This window comes from Lissotriton helveticus, chromosome 10, assembly GCF_964261635.1.
Source record: "Lissotriton helveticus chromosome 10, aLisHel1.1, whole genome shotgun sequence".
NCBI lineage: Eukaryota > Metazoa > Chordata > Amphibia > Caudata > Salamandridae > Lissotriton > Lissotriton helveticus.
Window position 1 is genome coordinate 1,047,713,869 of NC_136071.1, and position 25,416 is coordinate 1,047,739,284.

Below are 25,416 nucleotides of genomic sequence, written 5' to 3' on the forward strand. Positions count from 1 at the left end.
GGGATGGCTTATTTCACTAGACTCTCCCAAGGGCTCTATATCACCTCTTCAAAGCAGCCTGGCTAATCCACTTAACTCCGACCAATCAGGGCAGACCACTGGAAGGCTGAATTTGGACTTACAATCAAGAAAGTCTTTTAACTTCTTGTATGTACACTTTAGGAGAAACTCAAAAATATGATACTGTTGGATTTAGCAATACTATTCTGAGAAGTTTTTGAACGGTAGCTCTATCCCCTTCCTTTCAGGAGTTATTATTTAATAACTTCCTGTAATGTTAACCTATCGGGTCTAGGATTTGCAATGGGGAAAATGACTTGGGCCAGTTTTCTAGCACCAGGGCTTATAAAAACATATTTTATAAGTCTTTCCCTAATTTCTACAGGACCACCACCCCCTGTGCAACTAGGGAAGACTTTAGGGGTTCTGAATCTGCAGAAATATTGCAGATCCTCTTTCTACAGTGCTCCTAGCACCAAAGTTAAATTTGAGCAGCACTTTACCACCATGTGGGGAGTGAAATGTGAAATTTCACTTTACACCGACATATAACAACTAATTTTATAAGGGTGTACCATATGCATTTGACCCCCCCCCCACACCCTTGGGATACTTAGGGGAGACCCTGGGGGTCCCTAATATACCAAATTATTGTAGGTTATCCATTTTTAAGTGCCCTACCACCAACGTCGCGTTTGGGCACAATTTACATTTTAAAAGCAGTCCTGGCACCCAGGGATGTTTTTAAACTGACCGCAGGATTCAGCAGTGCACACATGCATGCGCAGAAAAAGCTGCTGGCATCTAAACTGCCATGCCCCAGGGTATTGGGGACTTCTAAGTAGTTTAAATCCCCTGCCCTATTATATACTAGGGGTTCAGGGAGGTAGGTCATGCCAATTACAGGGGTACCCTGCCATACCATAGTGTACCCTAGTGTATGTTAGGTGTTTTAACTGTATTCTAATGTGATCATTTCAGCTTAGCACTGGCCCTGGGTCTGGTTAGGCAGAGCCCAGGGTCAGTCAAAATCAGTTACCACCAGTATCAGTCAGCAAAAGTTGGGGGGTGCCCAGGGCACAGGATGACTTTGCAACAGAGAGATACATCTTGCAGTATTGAAACATTAATTTAAGACATTTTTACTCCAGGACATGTAAAAGTTAAAAGTACAAGTTCCTTTAAATACACTGTACCCTGTCATATCAGCTGTTCAGGGCATTCCGCAGAGGTGATTAATATACATTAAAAAGGAAACTTTAGGCCTGGCAAAAGGTTCATTTTGCCAGGTCAATATAGTAGTTTAAAACTGCACACACAGGCTGAAATGGTAGGCCTGAGAGGTTTAAATGACTACTTAAGTGGGTGATGGCAAACTAGTAGCATTTAATTTGCAGGCTAGGGGGAAAAGAAGTACCATTTTTCTAGGGACTTTGAAGTATATTAAATTTGCTAATTGAGTGTAAGACAATTTCTCCATGTTTAAGGGTGAAATCACACACACTTTATCATTGGTTAGTCATGGTAAAGCACCATACAAGCCAATAATAATGGTTTTAGGAAACGGAAGGGTAAAGGCAAAAAGTTTGGGGATGACCCTGTAGCAAGGGCCAAGTCCAACAGAAGGAATATTCAACAACAACTGCAGCATACCACCTGTTATTGTTGGTGTAGTTGAGCCTGTTTTAGGTATATCTACTACACCCAGGACGCTGCTAACTAATTGGTAGGAACTAAATTAGATAAAATAGATATTCCAATGTTTCTCTCTTCCTCAACCTTCGTTGACTGAACTTTGCCTGCATTTTGGTACAAAAAGGGTTGAACATTCATTGGTCTCTAGGCTAGGCATTTAAGAATTACATGCCCCCATACTCATTTGGCTGGGTGATAAACCCAAAGCTATTCCTGCCGAAATAGAAAGCGTTGCTTAGTGTGAAAAATCAAGAATACCTTTCAGGCCCAGGCCATTTTGATCTTCAATATGTAAAATATACACATGCATTTTTCCTTGTCCCCATTTCTGGAATACATCAAGGCATTAATATTAAGATACATTACGCTTTTTGTTGCACAAAAAGCTCCACTCACCCATATTTCTATCAATTAAAGGTGAGCTCTGAAAATCACTGCCATCACAATGATAGGACAACTGATCAGCAAATAATGGAGAAAAAAAACAGGTGCCTCCTCAATGGAAATACTGAACATGGACCTCTGGTGCCTAGAAAAAAAAATTGCCTTCATTTAAAAAAAATGAAACTCAAACATCATGTGCAGAGAATACATTAATTTACAAAATGACAATGAGAAGGCACACAATAACAAAACTTTTTAACTCAGTCTTTTTCAAATATGTGACAGAGAGACTAATATTTACATAAACTGTATTCCAAAATAAAAAGCAATAATTTCTGCACCCATTAATTTACTATAGGTATAATTAAATGAATTTTAATGTCGAACAGTAAATGCTATCAATATTTTAATGTTGAGAATGAGGTAATTACATCCATCTTCAATGGCATCTCCCCTCCTTCTTCTTGGTCTAGTGCTAGGATCTCTATCTTTCCAAAAAAGGATAAATCCCCACTAGAAATGAGTTCTTATAGACCAATAACTCTTATCATCTGCGATTCCAGAATATTCTCTAAGGTATTAGCCTCCAGAATATCCCAAGTAGTGGAACCCCTTGTCTCAAAATGGCAACATGGTTTTATACCTAAGAAAGGGACTACCGAACATGTCAGGAGAGTTATTACTCTGTTTGATGCTGCCCAAGTAGCCGGAGACCCGATGTCACTCATATTACTCGATGCCGAGAAGGCTTTTGACCGGGTCTCATGGCGATTTCTTTGGAAGGTAATGGACAGTATGGGGTTCGGTGGTAGATTTACGCAGGCAACGCAGGCACTTTATCATAATCCAACTGCTAGTGTCACCATAAATGAACAACTGACGGAACCCTTTAGAATATCACAAGGCACCAGGCAGGGATGCCCCTGCTCTCCGTTACTGTTCGCCCTTTACCTAGATCCCCTTATCAAACAAATAGAGAAAAATCACAACATTTCTCCAGTAACATACTTTCAAAACAGCTGTAAAATCTTGGCTTACGCTGACGACCTTGCTATTACCACTCCAGACCCTGTCAATTCCACACTAGCACTAGAGGATGAAGCCTACAAATTTGGGAGATTATCTGGATACGCCCTAAATAAAAATAAAACACAGATACTAATAAATAGTAAAATCATCTGGGCTGACAACAGAGTTGTACCAGAGGCTAAATACTTGGGTGTACTAGTTTCACCTAGACTGGAGGAAATAGTCGCAGTCAATTTGGCTTCCCTTGCTGTCCAGACGAAGAAGGCATTAAAACAAATTGACAACTTACATCTAACGTTGGTCGGTAGGTGCAATGTCATTAAAATGACTTATTTTCCCAAACTACTTTATTTTTTTTGTTGCATTCCCCTAGAGTTTAGTAAAAAAGACTTACTTAAAATTTCAACAAATTATTACCCAATTCATTTGGGCAGACGCTCAGCCCAGACGTGCCCTAAAACATCTCATATTACCAAAAGACAGAGGGGGATGGGCTTTTCCTAACATTACCCTATATTACTGGGCGGCAGTCCTGCAATATAGTTCAGTCCTGCTAAGAGATTCCACCTTTGGAACGGAACCGTCTTTATCCTCACCCTTTCGGTCTCTGATAGGGGAACACTATTGGGGCTGCCTACTTCGAGAAAGAGCTTACGGATACTACATTCGCATTAAATTTAAGACGCTAATGAACTCATACAAAGTTTTTCACCATGTCCGGAGAATTTTGGGACTTGGTAGATATAACTTTTACTCCCCTATAACTAATAACAACAACTTACCTGCTATATTTAGTTCTTCTTATTTATCTGAATGGCACAGAGCAGGGGTAACAAAACTAGGGGATATTATAACAACCAGGGGGATTGAATCCTTTTAAAATTTACAGACTAGATTTAAACTAAAAAGTCAAGAATTATTTAAATACATGGCCATTCACGACTACCTATCTAGGAAGGTGGTAGGAGCCAACGGATTTGCCGAGGTTGCGCTTATGAACACTCTCCGGAACGTAACCTCTGTTCGCATTGGCACTATCTATCAATTAATAAATAAGGAAACCTCAGATGATTTCGAAACCATTGCCTCCAAATGGCATATTAAAATTGATTCCCCCAAAAGTATATTTTACAATTCCCTGCGGCTATCACAACATATCTTAATCTCTGCTAAACTCCAAGCACAACATTTTAAAACTATATTCTTTTTGTATATGACACCTAGCAAAATCATTAAATGGGGATCTGGGAGAGGAACATTATGCCCACGCTGCTCTGAAGTAGGGGCAGACTCTATACACATATTTGCAACATGTCCAACTATTAATTCCACCCTACTCAGAATACAGAATTTACTCTGAGAAATAACTAACCAATGTTCCTAAACCCTACGACCATTCTTTTAGGAACACAATCTGACTCTTTAAGAGTAAAGGAGGAAGGGCTGATTTTGTTGCAATGGAGGTGTGGAGGATATGTGTCTCTTCAGGCTGGCTGGATTCTGAGTCCCCCTCCTACGCACAATGGCTGGCTAGATTAGTCGCTACATATCATTTAGAAAAATCTGTATATGCCAAGAAAGGACGAAGGAAAAGGAGGATGGGGATTGAAATCTTGGGAGCATTTTCTAAATGGATCGACCAACAAGGGCAAGGGGACCCAGGGACATAACAGGGTTACTAGATACCCTTAATATCTTCTTTGTCATATTCCTTTGTTATGATATTATTTTCTATCTTTGATCACTGTGTATGTCTATGTGTACCTGTATCACTGGTCTCTAATACATATGAGAGATGGGAGGAGGGTGGGGGGGGGTCTTGAATTTTCTTTCTTTTGTAACTCTGTTTGAGATTCTGCTTTTTGAAGAAAAAAAAAAGAGAAGGCACACAATAACAAAACTTTTTAACTCAGACTTCTTCAAATATGTGACAGAGAGACTAATATTTACATAAACTGTATTCCAAAATAAAAAGCAATAATTTCTGCACCCATTAATTTACTATATGTATAATTAAATGAATTTTAATGTCGAACAGTAAATGCTATCAATATTTTAATGTTGACAATGACGTAAATCAGTATCAAAAGCAATATCAAAGGAAGATAACATCAGAAGAATTAAAGATGGTCCTCGTGTTTTGGAATGCAGCCTTCTCTTTCATGTTTAACAAAAGGATAATTTAGAGGATTCAGTCTCAGAGATGGGAATGGAGTTAGAGTGTAGGAACAAAAGACAGTCTCTCATATTTATCAAACTAGCGCCTTGCTCCAGGCAGGAGATGTCCGAATTGTGATAATAAAAAGAATCATAGATGGGTAACTGGGACTAACAGAGATATTTTTTCTGCTAGGGGTTCTGAGCGATATCAAAGGGCCACTCGAGCAAAGCTCGAGTTGTGTTTGATGTCACTCAAGAAACTCGAGAGGAACACAATGCCTGTTTTTCACACTTTAGCCATCTATAATTGTGCCACTGCTTCTACCATGTACGCAGGGACAAAAGAGTAATGGGGCAAACATGTATAATATGCCCAAAAAAGTTTTAAAAACTGACCTCTTGCAACTCACTGACCATCCCTAACATATACACTCCATCTACACCAAATAAAAAATAAACACCTGGGCTTCTGCCGAACAACCCCACCACTCTGAGAAACCCTCGCCCACCTTTCTCCGAATACAAAAAAACATACCTGGCCTTCTGCATCCACCTACAACACCCTCTGCATCCACACCCTAAAGCTGCTATTTGATCAAAGTAGGCCTCAACATGCCTGTCTTCCTGCCACCCTCCCCCTCTACCCTCTACAATAACTCCCACCCAAACAGAAAAATAATTAGCTGAACTTCTGCCACATATTCCCACCACACAATTCCACCCCCTTTCAGGCCAAATTTGCACTCTCCACTCTCACACTGAGATCAAAGAGCTGACACCGTGCTGACAACAGCTCTGTGAAACCCACCTGTAAGCACACGCTGATTTACCCTTCAGTGCAGGTCTGAAAAGACTTGCGCTGACTGTGGAGAAGACGGCTGATGCATGTACAGCACTGACTGTATTTTAGTGCCATCCTTGGATCTGGATAGACCCAGCAGAGGTGGAATAAGGGGGCTGTGACCGGCAACTGCCTTTCCACAATTGTGCTCTGGGCTCAAGAGTCTAGGATGAGGGGCATAACAATGAAACCAAGTAATTTCCCTGAGTACTTCCATCTTCCTAGAGTTAGAGAGGGTGGAACTTTGGCTTCGCTATATCAATGATATTTTCATGGTGTGGAGGGGTGATGAACTGGAAGCCATTGCATTCATTAAAAACTCAATAACAACAGCAATAACATCACTCTTACCAGCACAATGAGTAGAACCTCAGTAGAATTCCTGGACACCAGAGTAGAAGCAATCAGCGACACAATTCAAACAAAACTTTATCGAAAAGAAACAGCAGGGAACACCTTACTACATGCCCCCAGCAGTCACCCGGACGCTCTAAATGGAGTATACCATCTGGGGAACTGCTGACGGTAAAACATAACTGCAGCACAGAGGCAGGCTTCATGGAAGAATCTGCCATCATGATAGAAAGGTTCAAAGCCAGAGGATAGCCGACATGGGTCCTCAACAAAGCCATTCGCAAGGTTGAACACAGTCAGAGAACAGACACTTTACAAATGAGAACAGAAAGTGAACCCACGCACTATAGTAAATGAGAATCAAACTAAAATCATACTGACGTACAACAGGAATGCCAAAAACAAAACCATGGGTTATTCTTAAAAGTGACTTCAACATAGGGCCCATCATAAGTGAAAAACCCTGCATCACATACAGGAAAGGGTACAGTCTCAGAGACAGAACGGTTCATAGTGATATAACAATCTATAACATCATGAAAAATCAGGGACTGAAGAGCTTCTTCCCCTGCAGGGACAGTAAGGCCTGTAAAAACATATCATGAAACAGGAATTCCCAGGGGGGTAGGGGGGTAGAATGAGAACCTTCACCCAATTCATTACATGTGGGACCCCATTTGTGATCTACTGCCTGGTGTGTCCGTGTAAACTGAAATATATAGGTAGCACCGTCCATCAAGTGATAAAACGAGTGTTGCAACATTTGCGGGCAATCACCAACCAGGATCAACAGTATCCTGTAGCCCGCCACTTTCAACAACACCACTTTTCCAATAGTGCCCTGCTCAGTTACTATGCAATGGAACACATCCCACGACCTCCTAAGGGAGGAAATAGAGCACTAAAACTCAGACAAAGGGAATCCATGTACATCATAGATTTTCAGACACAATCCCCCGGGGGATACACCTTGACGAGGACCTTAGAATACACCTGTATGAGACATAGTTACTCATCTCAGCTCTTAAGCATGCTTTCTTCCGGTTGCTTCTTTTTTGGGCGAGCATGTATATGTAAAAGCTATTGCGTAGACAAGATTTGTACATTCGTTTTATTTATGTTTAATTATTTGTATTAATATTTCTCTGTTTTCTGTTTCTTTTTCCCTTTTCACTCCAGGAGGAAAGGAAGGGACCCACACTACAATGGTAGTTCTACACTCACGGGTTCCCTAACCTTTTTTCCAGAGGCACTTGGCAACACTGTATCACGTCAATCAAGATTGGTCACCAGTGGTTTGATCTTTTTCTTTTTTCTTTTTTTGCCGTACCAGCATTTTACCTAGGTGGATTAGGCACAGACCTATAAATGATTAAAGGTTGATCCACTGTATCATGTGAAAACAACATGGTTTTGGGGCACTGGCCCACTATATAACATACTTGCACATAGGCCAAGGCAAGTACAATTTGCGTAGTGGCAATATTTATTCCATACCAAATAGTATAGGTATTTACTTCACCATATGCTCCTTGCCCATGAACTCTTCCACTGGGGGTAACACATCCAGCGCCAGTAAGACCTTGAATTTTTAACACACTGTGATAGGCATTTTCTATCAGGAAAGTGTTCAGAATGGAGGACCATGTTGCGTTTTTTTTTTCAATACTACCATTATAATTTGTGTGAGGCGAAGGGGGTTTGAAGATTCTCAATGCTCTTTATTGACACAAGGGTTTCTGCACATGTTCACGTAACCACCATTTCCAGCACTCAACATAGCATATGTACATCTTAGATGCAGGGACTTAGCAATGACTCTACCTAACAAACAACTTGAATCTACATTAGATTTACGCACTGTATCTCCATCGTAAAAATATTGTGGTACAAAAAATATTTTGGTACAATTCGTGAGTAATGTTTACAATTAGTGATGCGATTTTCCCACACGTGTAACTTTCATATGTTCATACATTCATAAAACACATTTTATTCATGGTACACTATGGGGGTGACACACACATAATACCTGTAAAACGCATCCTGTTACAGAAACAAACCAGTTCCAATCTGGCCGCTGTTTGTAATGAGTATGACGGTTGTTTTTTTGCACGGCAAGCCCTCTGTCTATTGCAACATTATACGTGGTGGTCACATCGTATATTTATCAGTGACTTGAATCACACTTCCATTGTGTGAGCAAGGCGCAGCTGTCAAAACGTGTAGCGTGGAAGCACATTGAACATCCTGAATTACTACTTTAGTTGTTTCCTGAGAGTGCATTATTTTCGCGGCGCTAACAGATTGAGGAATATATATATATATATTTATATATATATATATATATATATATATATATATATTACCTACTGGCGGTCGCCAGTAGGTAGTTATAGTTAGGATCGTTTTCCATAGGAAATCCACAACATTCTATTGGGAATAACTTCGGCGCCGAATGAGGGATCTGCCTGTAATTTTCCTTAACTTTGCCTCGCTGCGCTCCGCTCCCCATGTTAATTTCCATAGGGCGGTTGGACTCACTTTTAGCCCGAGGGACTGGTACACCGATGTGCCTTTGCTATGTCTCAAGATATATGCTCCAGTGGCAAAATGAAACCCCTCATTTTGTTCCTTTTCAAATTAAATGTATTAAGTGTTACCACTTTATTCCAATCAAGATGACTTCAGGTGTGCCATACTTTTGTCATAAGTAAGAGTGTTAGCGTTCTAGTTGTTCTTTAGAACACTCTGGGACATTCTGTCATTGGGCTATAGTTGGGCTACATCTGGCTGATATTTGGGCTACATTTGTTTTTTTTGTCTCTGATGGCCATCTTTGGGCTACATTGGGCTACATTGGGCTACATTGGGCTACATTGGGCTACATTTGGGCTCTAACATATATATAGCCCAATGTAGCCCAATATATATTTTTTCAAAGTTAATTTTCGTAAAAACCACTGGAGCACATATCTTGAGACATAGCAAAGGCACATCGGGCTACCAGTCCCTACAATTTTGCCAAGTTTGGTGGAAAACCATTCAGCCGTTCGGGCTAAAAGTGAGTCCAACCGCCCTATGGAAATTAACATGGGGAAAACACGTTTTGGGACCCCCCTTTTATCTCGACCCCCGCCTGACGAATCCCCCCCAAACTCTCAGGGAAGGAGCGGAGCTCCGCGAGGCAAAGTTAAGGAAAATTTCAGGAAGATTCCTCAACCGGCGCCAAAGTTATTCCAATAGAATGTTGCGATTTCCCTATGGAAAACAATACTAACTATATATACCTACTGGCTATCGCCAGCAGGTAATATATATATATATATATATATATATTACCTACTGGCGGTTGCCAGTAGGTAGTTATAGTTAGGACCTAGTTTCCATAGGAAATCCGCAACATTCAATTGGGAATAACTTTGGCACCCGTTGATGATTCTTCGCGAATTTCTCAAAGAAGATGGCCTGCTCTGCTCCGCTCGTTCCCTGAAAGTTTTGGGGGGATTCGTCAAGTGGGGGCTGAGGAAAAAGGGGGTCCCAAAACGTGTTTTCCCCCATGTTATTTGCCGAATGTGTGCCTAAATATATATTTATAGAAATATATACATATACCTACTGGCGGTAGATATAGTTAGGACCATGTTTCCATAAAAGCATGTTTTGACTTCGCCAGTTGATCAATCTTCATGAAATCTTCCAAAAATAGTGTCAATGTAGGTTCTGGTTGTGAAGAGAAGTTTGGAGTTGATCCATTCAGTAGCGACCGAGTATTTGGGGCATGAAATAAGGGTGCATTTGTTATGTTAATTCCTATAGGAACCTTTAGCCACACCTACAGCCCGGACCGCTGAACGGACTTAGACCAAATTAGACAGGGAGGTAGATGTTGGTTCAAGGAAGTGCCTTTTTCCTATATGGTGTACATCTGTTGAGTGATTTTGAGGACTTTAAGCCAAAAAATTATAGTGATATCTCTTGCAGCGGATATTTCGCACGGCTTCACGTTTATTCGGGAATGCACGCATGTTAGAAATGGGAGGTCACTAGTTGGCAAAGACTGGCGCCAATGTCCAAATAGGGACTCTTCTTCCTAAGTCAGGGCAAGTGGGCTATCGCCTTTGACAACCCCTGCTCAACCCTGTGGTAACCTAGCACGAGCAGTTAGGCCTATCATAGAGGCAGTGTGTGAAGCGTTCATGACCACGTACAACAAGACAGTAATAACACCACAAAAGGAAACAACACAGGTAGGTATAGAAAAATAATATAATTATCTAACAGTTTAACTCAAAACTCTCAAATCGTTTCAACAACTACAATTCACGTCAACCCATAGGGACTCAAAATTACAATAACGTATTCACCAAAGCGTGACACTGACTGAATTCAGGGCCGGGGCCTTTGTGACCGGTTGCGCACCAGATGCCTGTTGTTGAAAGGGGACACAGCATGCAGCTTCTCGAATAAGTGGAGACGGTGACAGGTGGACTCGCAGCGACCACAAGGCGGGCTCTCTGCGGCAGCAGCACGCGGCTGCTGCGGCACGGGCTGGTGGTGGCGATGATTCTGGATGCAGCTCCGTGGTGGGCTCACAGCAGCAGCAGCACTCTCTTAGCTGCGGCGGCCCAAGAGATGATAGCGGCAATCCTTTGCAAGGGTGAACAAGGTGAGGGCACACAGCGGCAGCAGCTCTATCTCAGCTGCGGCGGCCCACAGGACAAATCCCAAGGATGCAAAGTTGTCAAAGGTGCAGGCGCTCAGCGGCCACAGCTCTCACTTAGCTGCGGCGGCCCATGGGACAAATCATGATGATGCAAAGTTGCCTGTGGTGTGGGCGCTCAGCAGCCACGGCTCTCTCATAGCTGCGATGGCCCACTGGACAAATCACAATGATGCAGAAGTTGGCAAGGGTACGGGCACTCAGCGGCAGCAGCGCTCTCTCAGCTGCAGTGGCCCACACAACAGAGGATGGTCTCAGCCAGGCTGGCACAAGGGTGGATGTTCAGCCGCTACAGCTCTCTCTTAGTTGCAGCGGTCCCCACAGATTCAGCAAAGGGTTCGAAGGTGCAGATTTAGGGAGGCTCTCAGCAGCGGCAGCTCTCTCTTAGCTGCAGCGACCCACACCTGTTTAGCCAAAGGTTCAAGGGTTCAGATTTAGGCTGGCTCTCAGCAGCTGCAGCTCTCTCTTAGCTGCAGTGGCCCCCACAGGTTCAGCAAAAGATTCCAAGGTTCAGATTCAGGCAGGTTCTCAGCGGCGACAGCTCTCTCTTAGCTGCAGCGGCCCAAACAGGATCAGCAAAAGATTCAAAGGTCCCAGTCCGCGATTCTCACAGTGGAACTAGAGGCTCCGGATTACTCGATGGAGGCCTCACCTGCAAGTAGAATTCCTTGCATAGGAATTCCGATGGCTGACGGGGTGAAGTCTAATGTCCCTGAGACTTCTGCAGGAGGCACTCTCGATTTAGGCCCTCTGTATTTTCTTCAGCAAACTTGGTGAAAGTTTCAAGATCCTTTCCTCTGTTCACTCGGACAGAGTTTCATCTTGACATCCAGAAGGAAGACACTTGGACAAAGTTCCAACGCAGCATTTTATATCTAAAAAGTCTTTGTTCTCTAAGGTCGCAAATCACTGACTCCGGTCAGTACCAGTTCGGTGGGGTCGGGAAGCACTTGGTTTACGAGGTGACATCCTGCCCTTTCAGAATGAGGGGGTCTGCTATTAGACACCCAGTGGGAGGTGGATCCATCATTCACCTTGCCAGGCACAGCCCTGCTCAGATCAAAGAGTCACCCCTCTCCATGCTCTGAATACTGATCTCTCTCTCCAGCCAGGCCTGACCCAGCTGACCCTGCTGCTCCAAAACGGCCAATACACATACTCGCAACACCCCACAGTAAAGCTTAGGCAAGAAACTACCGTGTTTTCAGGAAAGGCATTTCAAAACATGTGATATATAAACGGTCCTTACTAAAAGGTGCCCCTCAATGTCCTGAGCATAAACATATCAAACTCAAAGTTCCTATCAGGTTATTAGGGCCAGATAGGATGATAGAAAGTAATCCATAACTGGCCCATCCTGGCCTATGAGAATGGATCGATTCACAGCAGCGACAGGGAAATCAAGGGTATCTCACTATTGGAATAGGCTACCCAGATGTAGGCATTATGGTTATCTTTATTTATACAGTCATTTATATACAGGCAGCATTGGCGCTGCGGCACTGATTAGCAGTGGCACGACGACCAGTACATCTAACTCCAGTCAATATAAAAGATAGGAAGAGTAGAGGGGAAGGGAGACCCACGCCAATGATGCCAGGTCTAACACTCGTCCCCTCCAGCTGAAATGTGGGGAGAACTAACCATCCCCTTGGGGGTTCTCATCACTAGGGCGGAAAAAGGACTGACCATCAGCATTGGCATGTTCTGTACCAGGGCGGTGCTCCACCGTGAAATCCATACCCTGTAGGGAAATGGACCACCATAACAATTTGGGATTCTCACTCCTTATCTGCATTGACCATCTAAGAGTCCTGTGGTCTGTCTGAACCCGGAAGTGAGTCCCAAACAGGTATGGTCTCAACTTCTTCAGCGCCCAGACCTCAACAAATGCATCACGCTCAATTGCACTCCACCTCTGTTCCCGGGGAAGTAACCTCCAGCTTAGGAAGGCTACCGGTTGGTCTAATCCCTCCTCATTGATCTGTGACAGAACAGCCCATATACCATGCTCTGAGGCATCCGTCTGGACAACAAATTCTTTTGACAAGTTGGGCACCTGAAGCACGGGTGTGGTGCACATGGCAGTCTTCAGGGCATCAAAAGCTTTCTGACAGGTGTCAGTCCAGTTAACCTTCTTTGGCTGCTTCTTAGAAGTCAGCTCAGTCAAGGGTGCAACAAAGTTGCCATATCCCTTGACAAACCTCCTGTAGTACCCTGTGAGTCCAAAGAAGGCCCTCACCTGCATCTGAGTCTTGGGGGAATCCCATGCCAGACTAGTTTCAATTTTGGGCTGAAGGGATGCCACCTGGCCGCTCCCGACCTGGTGCCACAAATATATTACAGAACCCTGCCCAATCTGGCACTTACTGGCTTTGATTGTGAGGCCTGCCTTCGGCAGTGCTATCAATACTTCCCAGAGGTGGTGCAGGTGGTTCTCCCAAGAGGACCTAAACACCGCAATGTCATCCAGGTAGGCAGCAATGAAGTCTTCCAGCCCAACCAACACCCTGTTGACCAACCTCTGAAAGGTGTAAGGGGCATTCTTCATTCCGAAGGGCATCACTTAGAACTGGTAATGCCCATCGGGTGTGGAGAATGCTGACCTTCCTTTGCTCCCTCGGTCAAGGCGAACTGCCAATACCCAGACATCAAATAAAATGTACTGAGGTATTTGGCAGCCCCCAACTGATCTACGAGCTCATCAGCTCTGGGGATGGGGTGCGCGTCAGTCTTCGTGACTGAATTGAGGCCCCGATAGTCCACACAGAACAGAAGTTCTGGGGTGGCACCAGGCGCTGCAGTTTTTGATATCAGGACTACTGGGCTGGACCACGGGCTGCTAGAGGACTCAATCACCCCAAGGGCAAACATTTTGGTGACCTCATCCTTAATGTAGGCCCTTACCGGGTCAGTCACTCGGCAAGCCTTATGCTTAATGGGAGGACTGTCCCTGGTGTCCACGTCATGGACACACCAATCAGTGACACTAGGCACCAGGGAGAACAGATCACTGAATTGTCCCAATAGTTGGTGACAATTAACCCTGGGCGCAGTGATTCACTCCGTCCACGGAGTGTACGTAGAGTTGCCTATTTTGCACTTTGCAAAGTAGGCATAGTAGGCAACACTACGCACACTCCGTGAACAGAGCGAAGTTGCCCGCCACCCGCCTCCCTCCCGCCCTCTTCTACATGCCTCATTTAATTTAAAATAGAGTTAAAGTAAATTAAACAAACTTACCTTATTTGTGGCGTCCCAAGGCTCCCTCTTCTGCTGACGCGCCGACTTCTTCCAGCCAAATATGCCCGCGCATGCGCATTTGGCTGGAAGAAGTAGGCGCGTCAGCAGAAGAGGGAGCCCCGGGACGCCGCATGTAAGGTGAGTGCTTTTAAGTTACTTTAACTCTATTTTAAATTAAATGAGGCATGTAGAAGAGGGCGGGAGGGAGGCAAGCGGCGCGTAGTGGGGCATCCTCCCCACTTCATGAAGCTTCGCGTAGCCCCACTACGCACACTACGTCCATCACTAGTGACAATCACCCTGCTGCTCAGGAGTCAGGAGTGGGGGAGAGGACCACATCTTCCACTGACCCATCTCGCTTCCTGGCACACAGGAGGTCAGGAAGGGGCTCGCTATCCTCCTACATCCCAGCATCTGTGGCCAGAAGCATGCCCACTTCAGACCTCTCAAAGTGGGGCTTCAGGCAGTTAACATGTATGACCCGCAGGGGGTTCCTGGGAGACTGGAAGTCCACCATGTAGGTAACAGGACTTTTGTGATCACCACCTAAAAGGGGCCGGTCCACTGATCCTGGAGCGCACAGGGCTCCACTGGGGCCATGACCCAAACCTTTTGTCCAGGCTGAAACTCGATCAGAGTGGCATTCTGATTGTCCCAGCGTTTCATCTCATCCTGGCTGGCTTTCTAGGTTTGCCTTAGCAAGTTTCCTGAAACACCGAGTCTGGTTTCTGAAGGCCAGCATGTAACTAAACACATCCTGGGGAGGTTTCTTCGGAGATTGCTCCCAGCCTTTCTTGACCAGACTCAGAGGCCCTCTTATAGGGTGACCATAGAACAGCTCAAAGGGACTGAACCCTAAGGACTTCTGTGGCACCTCACAATAGGCAAACAGGCATGGCAAGAGGACATCCCACATACGCCTCAGGGGCTCACCTAGGTGCATAATCATGCCCTTTAGGGTCCGGTTGAATCTCTCAACCAGCCCATTACCCTGGGGGTGGTATGGAGTGGTGAACTTATACATTACCCCACACTCCTCCCACAGAGACTTCATGTACTTGGAGATGAAATTAGTTCCCCTAAAGGACATCACCTCTCTGGGGAATCCCACGCTGGAGAAAATCCCCATCAGTGGCCGTCCCACCACGGGGGCCATCACTGTCCTGAGCGGGATGGCCTCAAGGTACCGGGTGGCATGGTCCACCAAGACCAGGATGAACCTGTTGCCCATGCCTGTCTTGGGATCCATATGCCCCACAATATCAATTCCCACTCTCTTGAATGGGGTACTCACAACAGGAAAGGGCTGTAGTGGGGCCTTAATCTTCCCCCCACTCTTTCCACTTGCCTGGCAAGTCTCACACGTTTTGCAGTGAGCATCTTAGCTCCTGCGGATCCGGGGCCAATAGAAGTGGGTGACCAGCCTCTCAAAGGTCCTAGTCTGCCCCAGATGTCCGGCCAATAGCATGTTGTGAGCAAACCCCAGTAGGAAGGTCCTGAAGCGCTGGGGTACCACCAGCACATGGGCTGACCCAGGTTCAGCAACCTTAGGCTCACTGTTAAGGAGGTCATTCTCCCAATAGATCCAATGTGACTCTGTTCGGTCACCTGCTGCCTGGGCGGCCGCCTGTCGCCGCACTCCCTCAAGGGAAGTGCGGGTTCTTTGTTGCTCGCAAAATTCCTCCCTGGAGGGTCCCCCTTCCTGCTGTCAATGGGTCAGCTCTGGTAGGTCCCCCAGTTCAGCCACTTGTTTCCCTGTACGTTCCAGGGCATCCCCCTCAGTGTCTCCTCCCTCCGGGACCGTGGGAACAGCGGGGCCAATTTCCTGTGCCCCCTACCCCTTCTCTTTAGGGTAGGGGCCTGGGCCATAATTTCAGGCTCCAGGCCCTCTTGAACACCCTTCTGAGCTGTCATGGATCGAGTGGTTGCACAGGCCCACTCAGGCAGGCCCAATATTTCCAAAAGAGGCTATCTCTCCACCGTAGCCCATGAGGAGTTCTCTAGATCATTGCCCAACTGACAGTCTACAGGCATGGCGGGCCTCACAGCCACTTGAAGAGTTCCTGAGACCACCCACTCAAAGGGAACCTGAGCCACCTCACACTGGCTCTCTGAGTTGTCTGCTAACACTACTGGACAGAACGCATGGGGGACAATCTGCTGTTTGGGCACCAACCTGGAGCTGACAGCAGTCATACTACCTCCTGTGTCCACCCTATGGCCATTGATGGTCACCCACTGCCGGTACTTCTTAGTGTTATTAGGCAGTGTGGGGTTAGGGACCTTCTCAAAGTCTCTTAGTGAGACAAGGGTTAACTCTACAGGGTCCCACACACCTTGGACCTCCATCTCCTCCCCCAGGCTACAATGACAATCTGGCGGGATGGTGCACTGGGTGGTGCACAAATGGGTGCGATGGGGTCCCTCTGGAGACACTGGGGATCATAATACCGGTGGGCCACTAGACCACACTTGAAACAAGTAAGTGGTCCCCTCTGAATAGGCCTACCTGTCGGGGACACTGACTTCTTCTCAGAGGGAGGCTGGGATACCACTGCTTGGCTCCCTGGGGAAATACTTTGGGGCCCTTTCTAGAACTCCCTCAGCGTACCTTTGACCCCCCCACTTCTCTGCTGGGGACCCTGCCCACCTCTGGCGAAGTCTCCCACAAAACCTTTGCAGACCCGGGTGCTCACCCAGCGGTCCGCCTCCTCAGCAAGCTTCCCAGGGTTAGTCAGCATGCTATCAACCAGGAGCTGGCGTAGCTCTGGGAAACAGTTACTAGAAAAATGCTCCCATGCAAACAAATCGTACAGCTGCTCAAAAATTTCCACCTTGCTAGCTTTCACCCAGTGATCCATTGCTCTGCAGAAATAAGACACATATTGTGTACATGTGGTACCCTCTAACTTCTTACAGGTTCTAAACCTCTGCCTGTACATTTCTGGGGTCAACAAAGCTTCCTTCATATTGGCATACACCATCCTGCTCTCCTTAGGCAGGTCCAACAGGGTATCCCTACCATCCCTCACAAAGCGTCCCCACAACCCCGCTCACCAATCCTTCTCAGGGACCCGGTGGGACACCATTGCTATCTCATATGCGGCAAACCATTGCCCAATATCCTCACTCTTGTGAAAATCCTTTATGACATCTTTAGGAATATAAACTCTACTCAGGAGTTACTAACGGTATGCTGCCAGCAGAGGGGTAAACCGGGACACTCCTCGGCCTGATCTCTATCTCCCTCAACATTCTCTCATGCTCCATTCTCATTTTCTCAAGTTCAATTGACAATCGATTCTTCTCAATGTCTAACTTCTTACTCTCAAGGTCCTTCTGACCTTCCAAACTACCCATCTCCAAACTATGCCTCGTATCTCTCTCCCTGTCCTCCAGCTCTTCTGGGGTCAGGCTCCTTTGGGATACACTAGTACCTGGATTGGAGGGTATTCTATCTCCACTCCCTCTACTGCATCATCCTGCTGCCCTCCAGCGTTCTCTTCCTCATCCCCAGTGGACTCTCTTGTTTCCCACCAGGCCTTCAACGCCTTCTGGTACTCCCCCTTCCTAGAGAGACCTATCACGGGGACTGCAAATTGCTTACAAAGTGACTGCAGCTGTCTGGCAGTATAGGTATCTAATCTTTCCTCCTCAAAGGTGAGATCCTCAAAAGCATTGGGCATTGGCCTTCCTCTACTAGCAGTATTAATGACTGCTATCAACAATTCACTACTAAGACAACCAACCAAACAATAAAAAAATGTTGTGGCTGCACTTGGTCTACACTCACTAGTGGAATTTACCATTTATCGTACGTGAAACATAAAAGCCATGATCCTCACGGCTGACGGACAATGTTAGAAATGGGGGGTCTCCAGTTGGCAATGGCTGGCGCCAATGACCAAATAGGGACCCTTCTTCCTAAGTCAGGGCAAGTGGACTACCCCCTTTGACAACCCCATCTCAACCCTGTGGTAACGTAGCACAAGCATTTAGGCCTATCTCAGAGGCAGTGTGTGAAGCGTTTATGACCATGTACAACAAGGAAGTAATGACACCACAAAAGGACACAACTCAGGTAGGTACAGAAAAAAATTATCTTTATCTAAAAGTTTCTCTCTAAGTGTTTCTAAAACTACAATTCACGTCAACCCGTAGGGACACAAAAAGACAATAATAACATATTCACCAAAGCATGACACTGAGCACGCAGCTTCTCAAAGAAACAGAGACGGTGAGAGGCGGATGTTGAGGTCTGCAGTATGCACCCACAATGATTCGAGCACTCTGGGACAGTCGGGCTATCAGCGGCAGCAGCACGCAGCTGCGGTGGACCGGGCTGGTCGTGGCGATGATTCTCGTCGTTCAGCTCGGTGGTGGGCTCACAGCGGCAGCAGCTCTCTCTTAGCTGCGGCGACCCACAAGATGATAGTGGCAATCCTCAACAAGGGTGAACAAGGTTGGGGCACACAGCGGCAGCAGCTCTCTCTCAGCTGCGGCGGCCCACAGGACAAATCCCATAGATGCAAAGTTGTCAAAGGTGCCGGCGCTCAGCGGCCACAGCTCTCTCTTAGCTGCGGCAGCCCATGGGACAAATCACGATGATGCAAAGTTGCCAAAGGTGCAGGCGCTCAGCGGCCACAGCTCTCTCTTAGCTGTGGCGGCCCATGGGACAGATCACGATGATGCAAAGTTGCCCAAGGTGCCAGGCACGACCCTGCTCGGATCAAAGAGTCACCCCTCCCCATGCTCTGAATACCGATCTCTCTCTCCAGCCAGGTCTGAACCAGCTGGCCCTGCTGCTACAAAACCAGACGGCCAATACACATACGCGCAACAGTCTACAGTAAAGCTTAGGCACGAAACATCTGTGTTTTCAGGAAAGACACTTCAAAACATGTGATATATAAACGGTCCTTACTAAAAGGTGTCCCTCAATGTCCTGAGCATAAACATATCAAACTCGAAGTTCCTGTCAGGTTCTTAGGACCAGATAGGGTGATAGAAAGTAATCCTTAACCGGCCCATCCTGGCCTAAGAGAACTGATCATTTCACAGTAGCGACAGGGAAATGGAGGGTAACTCACCATTGGAACAGGCTACCCAGATGAAGGCATTATGGTTATCCTTATTTATACAGTCATTTATATACAGGGAGCATTTGCGCTGTGGCACTGATTAGCAGGGGCACGACGCCCAGAACATCTAAATCCTGCCAATATAAAATATAGAAAGAGGAGAGGGGAAGGGAGACCCACTGCAATGATGCCAGGTCTAACAACGCACCAATGGGCATGTTCTGATTGGCTGGACAGAACCTGAAGAGAAAGTTGCGCCTCTCTTTTACTGCTTGGGAACGTTTCCGGGGCTGAACATTTCTGAAAAAGCTCATTTAAGGGGTCAGAGTAGAGGTACACTGACCCCATTATTGAGAAATGGGGGTCTAAGTAAAACAAGTTATGTGTCCAAAATAGATTTTTTTAAGCCTGCGCGATATTTGCGGTGCCAACGCAACCGCCAGGGCGGCCCCCCACCGTGTATCATCATGGGGACATCACGACTTTTGATATTGTGGTGAATATTGGTGGAAATATAAAAAAATATATTAATGAATAATTAATACGCATTGTTATAGAGATATTGAGATTTTAATAAATGTTTATATATGGTTATTTATACACTAAGTTATCTACTGAGATGGTAATTATATAGTTACAAATTTTGAACGTGTGGTGGCTATTGACTGCTTTTGTTTTCCGTTTGAGACTTGTCCGGGAGAATCATGAGTACTGAGGTAAATCGCGATCTCTGGAGTCACTGTGAAAGCATAAAATAGGTTTTAGAGATGGTTTTTATAGTAACTCTCTAGAAAAAAAATTACTTCAGAAAATACTGTCAGACACCCCATTGTGTAAAATACTGTAGTATGAGTGGATATGTGTGGTTTAGAGTTCATGGGAAAGGTGTGATCATCACGGTTAACAGCATCATTGCTACGTCACGAATAACAGCGAAAATGGATAGTAGTTCTGCAAGATTATTTTTAAAGAAACTTAGTACAAAAATATGGGTTTAAACATGCTTTGAAAGAAGTATGCATATAGTAATTCACTGATAAAAAAACATGGGGTTGAGACCGTTGGCGGGACGTTAAAGTTAGGAATTAGCATTTAAAAACATTAGTAATACACTGAATAAACCAAAGGTTACACAGACGTTATTGTTAGGCTGACATTTCACTCATACAAAACCAGGGAAATTCAGCAGTTATAGTTAGCAGAGCCGATCTTTTCGTCCGCTGCGGTCAGGATATGATTTCCCCCGCCATCCTAATTTGGCGGGGGGAAACTCGCGGTCGGCGAATGGAAGAACAGCCACTGCATGACTGACGGTGGCAGTCCTTCAACCATCCTAATAGGCCCCTTGGTACTGTAAAGTATCAAATTATTCATGGCATTACATCTGTATTGATGCCCAAGTTTGAGATTTATGCCACTTTTAAAGTTAAGCAACTTTTAGAAAGATTTCAGTCTGTAGCTCAGCTGGTCCAGGGGCTTTGCAGAAGCCTTGGCCAAACAGACAGCTTTTGCGCCATCCCCGGGAGATGTGTGAACGTCATCCAGGCGCAGGAACGAAGGCAGTTGCCGCCGAGTGAGGTGTGACCTCCTCTCCCAGGAAGGCTGCTCAAGGTTTTAGCCCAAAGGGTGAGCTTCAAAGGGGAAGCCATCGTTGAAAGGCTGCCTGTGACAACACTCCCAAACAGGATGCCATTTATTCCTGTATAGAAGATGGAGACAGGACCAGAGAAGTAAAACCTGCCCCCAAACCAGATTTCCCTAGGGCGTATAGCCACTAGCTAGCCACAACTCAGGTATGGGCTACCAAGCCCATGACACTTGAGAGAAGGTTCACATATCTTGAGAGTGGCAAGAATATTGCCCTATTGGGATTGCCAAATACCACACATCAACAGAAATTTGTCACCAAAACGGAGGGGGGCTACTAGCCCATTGGCTAGTGACTGCATTGTCCCCTCAGGGCACTTTCTGGGTTAATACGGGCACACCTAGCACCATGAACTTCAGTACACCATGGATTTGGAGAGAGGACCAAAAGAGGAGTGTCCTGCTGCCTTTGAAGCTGTACAACAAGAGGCTGCACCGTCGGAAAGGCTGCACCTTCTGCATTTTGGGCTAGTGAGAGTTGACTGTGCCCGTGGCTATTTCAGGGAAAAGTTGACTTCTGGCCTCAGATCAAAGCAGTGACTCCAAGGGGAATTCAGCTGGCCTCCTGGAAGAGCACCAGGGATGTCAAAGCTATGGAAGCACACACCGGTAAAGCAGTAACTGCTCCTGCGGGATCGCCACTGGCCGCCACCGGGCACGCCAAAAGAAAAATCTGAGATAGCCAAAAGTTGCACCCATGTCTGCCGTACCCGGGAGTGATACCAGAGATCAGATTCATGCCCCAAGAGGGACACTAGCCCCCACCAAGCCTATTCACCAGGACTGCTGTAGTGTGGTGTTGAGTGTTCAGCTGCCGCTGGACCTCTACTGTTGCAAAGAAGATGTAGTGAGACCCCAAGTGCCATGGTCAACGTTGGTTTAACCCATCTGTAATCAAAGGATCAACTGCACTTCACCCCCATCGATTGCACAGCACCCGGAGCATCTTTTGCCTGTATCCTTAGCATCAGGGCCGCTCCATTGATGTATATGGTGGTCATCCTGTAAAGTTTGGAACTTGCCTTAAAAGGCTCTAGGAGCCAGGTAACAGTCCTAGGTATCCTTACTGGACTCCTAGACCTCTGTGCTGTTGGATTTTGTCACCCACACCAAGCTGGAGTTGCTGAACTAACTATTTCAAACTTTTCAAAAGTCTGCAGAGATTTTGTTGACCAATGCTTGTTTGTAGTTGCAATTAAAAATATTTATTGCTCCAAAGATCTGTATCTCCAGAAGACTCTGGTAGATTTTGATTATCAAGGAATGTAAAAATGGTTACAAATATGCTCCATTTTTTAAAATTGTTGTTGTGTCTCTTTTGTGCGACTTTCGTAATCCGCTGTTGGGTACTATTAAAAGCTTCACACTAAGATTCTTTGCCAAGACTTAGTGCTCACAGCCACAGTTACCCGGGGTTGAGCTATAGTTAAGTAAATGATTCCAACGGGACCCAGGTGGTACTTGTAGGTGTACTCCACGATAAGGCTCCACAGCCATTCCATATAGTACACCAAAGCTTGAAACCGGGAGACACCTACTGAGTTAATAAATAAAGTGAATAATTCGATGTTGTAAATGTGTAAAGATAACATAACAGTATTGTGTAATACAGGCAACTATAAAGTGTCTAAGATCATTCTGGTAAATATTGTTCCCTGATACTCACGGCTTTGCTAGTGAATGGAATGTAGCAAAACATTATTAAGACTGGAAGCCTGAACATACCGACTTCTTACTTAATCTTGCTTGTCTGCACCTATAAGTTAAGATAGCTCTACACAAAGCTTTTGCATTGGGTTTTGAGTAATGATAGCGTAAAGATGTCTCCAACACAGGAAATAAGTTGGTACTCTTTATTGGTAGTACAAAGACAACAAGACCTCCAGCTACATCTCCAGCTCCAATGTCTCATCTGCTCCACTTCAAAGAACAATATTCTATTAACCTAGCAACAGCTTAACATTCTACTATGAGTAAATCCCCACATATCTCCCCCCTTAAGTAGAACAATATTGGAAACATAATGAAGGAATCAAAATTTTTAAATTGCATACAGTAAACACAAAATATGAAAGAACTTAAGGAGCATGGCATTTAGAAACAATACCACAACTCCAAGCAGAGCCATCCGTTAAGATATGAAGATTTTTCTTTAAATGTGTTACCTGTATAGGTTGAGTAAACTTATCTCTCCCTTAGTAACAATTCCTCCTCTTCTCACCACAACCCAATCACCCACTTTTATATCCGAATCCTTAACTCCTTTTCTTAAGTTGTAGTGACTTGTGGCTACACTCTGTTGTTTCTTTACGCTATCTTCTACTGCAGCACGATCCACCCACACACATTCTTTATTCTTTAACCACCCTGGAACTTCTTTCAGACCCGGCTCACACCCCTTAAGAGAAACAAACGGGGAAACCCCAGCTGTAGAATGTGGTGTAACTCTACATGACCACACTAACTTTTTAAGTTCCTCAGACCATGCCAAACCATTCGCTAAAGAAAGTTGAATGTTGTCCATTAACAGACGGTTGATCCTTGCTACCAGACCATTTGCGTGTGGCCAGAGCAAGGCAACCCTCTCATGATTAATTCCCATTTTACCTAAAGACTCCTTCATTCTTCTAGAAACCAACGGAACTCCATTATCCGATACCAATGTTTTCGGTATTCCTTCATTCATGAACACACTTTCCATGAAACCAATCACTTTTCCTGCTTTCAATACAATCAGTATACTCCACATCAAACCATTTTGAATGGTAATCCACAAGAACCATCAAAAACTTGCTTGGAGAACCCAACTTAGAAATGGGACCAAGAAAGTTAATTGCTACTTTTTCCCATGGACATTTGGGAAATTCTATGTAAGCAAGAGGAGGTTGTCTAACAACCTTTGTTTTATCACTCCTAGCACACGTGTAACATTCCTTAACAAGTTCCTCAATATCATTGTCCATTCCTGGCCACCAAAACAATTGCTGAATTTGCCTCTTGGTCATATTCCTACCTAAATGCCCTTTGTGTGCTATATTAATTATTTTACTCCTCAATTTAGTTGGTGGTACCAGTTTATTCCTTCTCCATAACTTTCCTTCACTTACACTCAACTCAGCCTCAACGTGATAAAAATTTCTAAAACGAACAACATCACAATATTTCTTAGTCCATCCATCTGATACACAGCTCATGACTTGAAGCAGCAACTCATCATCCGACATAGCATTGTCCCATTCTCCTTTATCAAACGCCTGTTCCTCATTGCATCTAATCACATCCACTCCATCCGCCAAATCCACACCGGCAACATCCACTGGCATTCTAGATAGACAATCTGCTACCACATTTTTCAAACATTTCATATACTCCAACTCAAAATTGCACTCAAGTACCGACAATATCCACCTAGAAATTCTGGAAGCCACGTTGCCTTCCAATCCTCGTCCACCTTTAAACAAGTGTACTAGGGGTTTGTGATCAGTGCACACCCTAAATGGCAAACCCCAAAGAAAATATCGAAAATGCTTAATATCCCAACAACACGCGAGAGCTTCTCTCTCAATCACAGAATATGAGGTTTCTCCACCCTGTAGTCTTCTAGACACGAAACCTATAATCCTTTCTACTCCATCATGAACTTGAGACAATACAGCCCCAATACCCACTGCAAGAGCATCAGTAGTGACAAAAGTTTTAGAGTTGACATTGAAATGTCCACGGGTAGGTGCATGTAAAATGCCACTCTTCACACATCTGAACGCCTTCTTGCACACTTCATTCCACACGAATACAACTCCATTTTTCATCAGTAACCTTAAAGGTTCCACTATTTCTGAGAACCCACTAATGAATTTAGAACAGTACTTGGCAAGCCCCAGAAAAGATTTCAACTGATCCTTGTTGAGAGTGGGAGCATCATTAATTGCCAAGACAATACTTTTCTTTGGTTTTATCCCTGACCCCGATATTTCGTGTCCTAAATAGGTCACACAATCTCTTTTCAATTGACATTTTTCTTTTTTTATAGTCAACCCATGATTTTCCATACGTTTCAAAACCTCAGTTAAAATCTTATCATGATGATCACAGCTCTTTCCTACAATCAGCACATCGTCTTGAAAACTCAAGACATTGTCCATATCACCAAAAATCTGCTGCATGACCCTTTGAAACACCGCTGAGGCAGACGCCAAACCAAATGGCATCCTACGGTAACGGAATGCCCCCAGCGGTGTTACAAATGAGGTGAGGTGCCT

At 45.0% G+C, this 25,416-nt stretch overlaps 1 protein-coding gene across 3 annotated transcripts in view; it reads right to left on the bottom strand.

Moving 5' to 3' along the window:
- The window catches only part of NEBL (nebulette), an 874,906-nt gene that overhangs the window by 402,097 nt on the left and 447,393 nt on the right, over window positions 1-25,416 (bottom strand). The window contains exon 1 of one of the 3 annotated variants that reach the window (XM_078663756.1): window positions 2,092-2,224. The exons of the other annotated variants lie outside the window; for them this stretch is intronic. The gene's annotated coding sequence lies outside the window, so the exon portion shown is untranslated. Of the gene's footprint in view, window positions 1-2,091; window positions 2,225-25,416 lie in introns of those variants that run through there. 3 annotated transcript variants of the gene reach the window in all.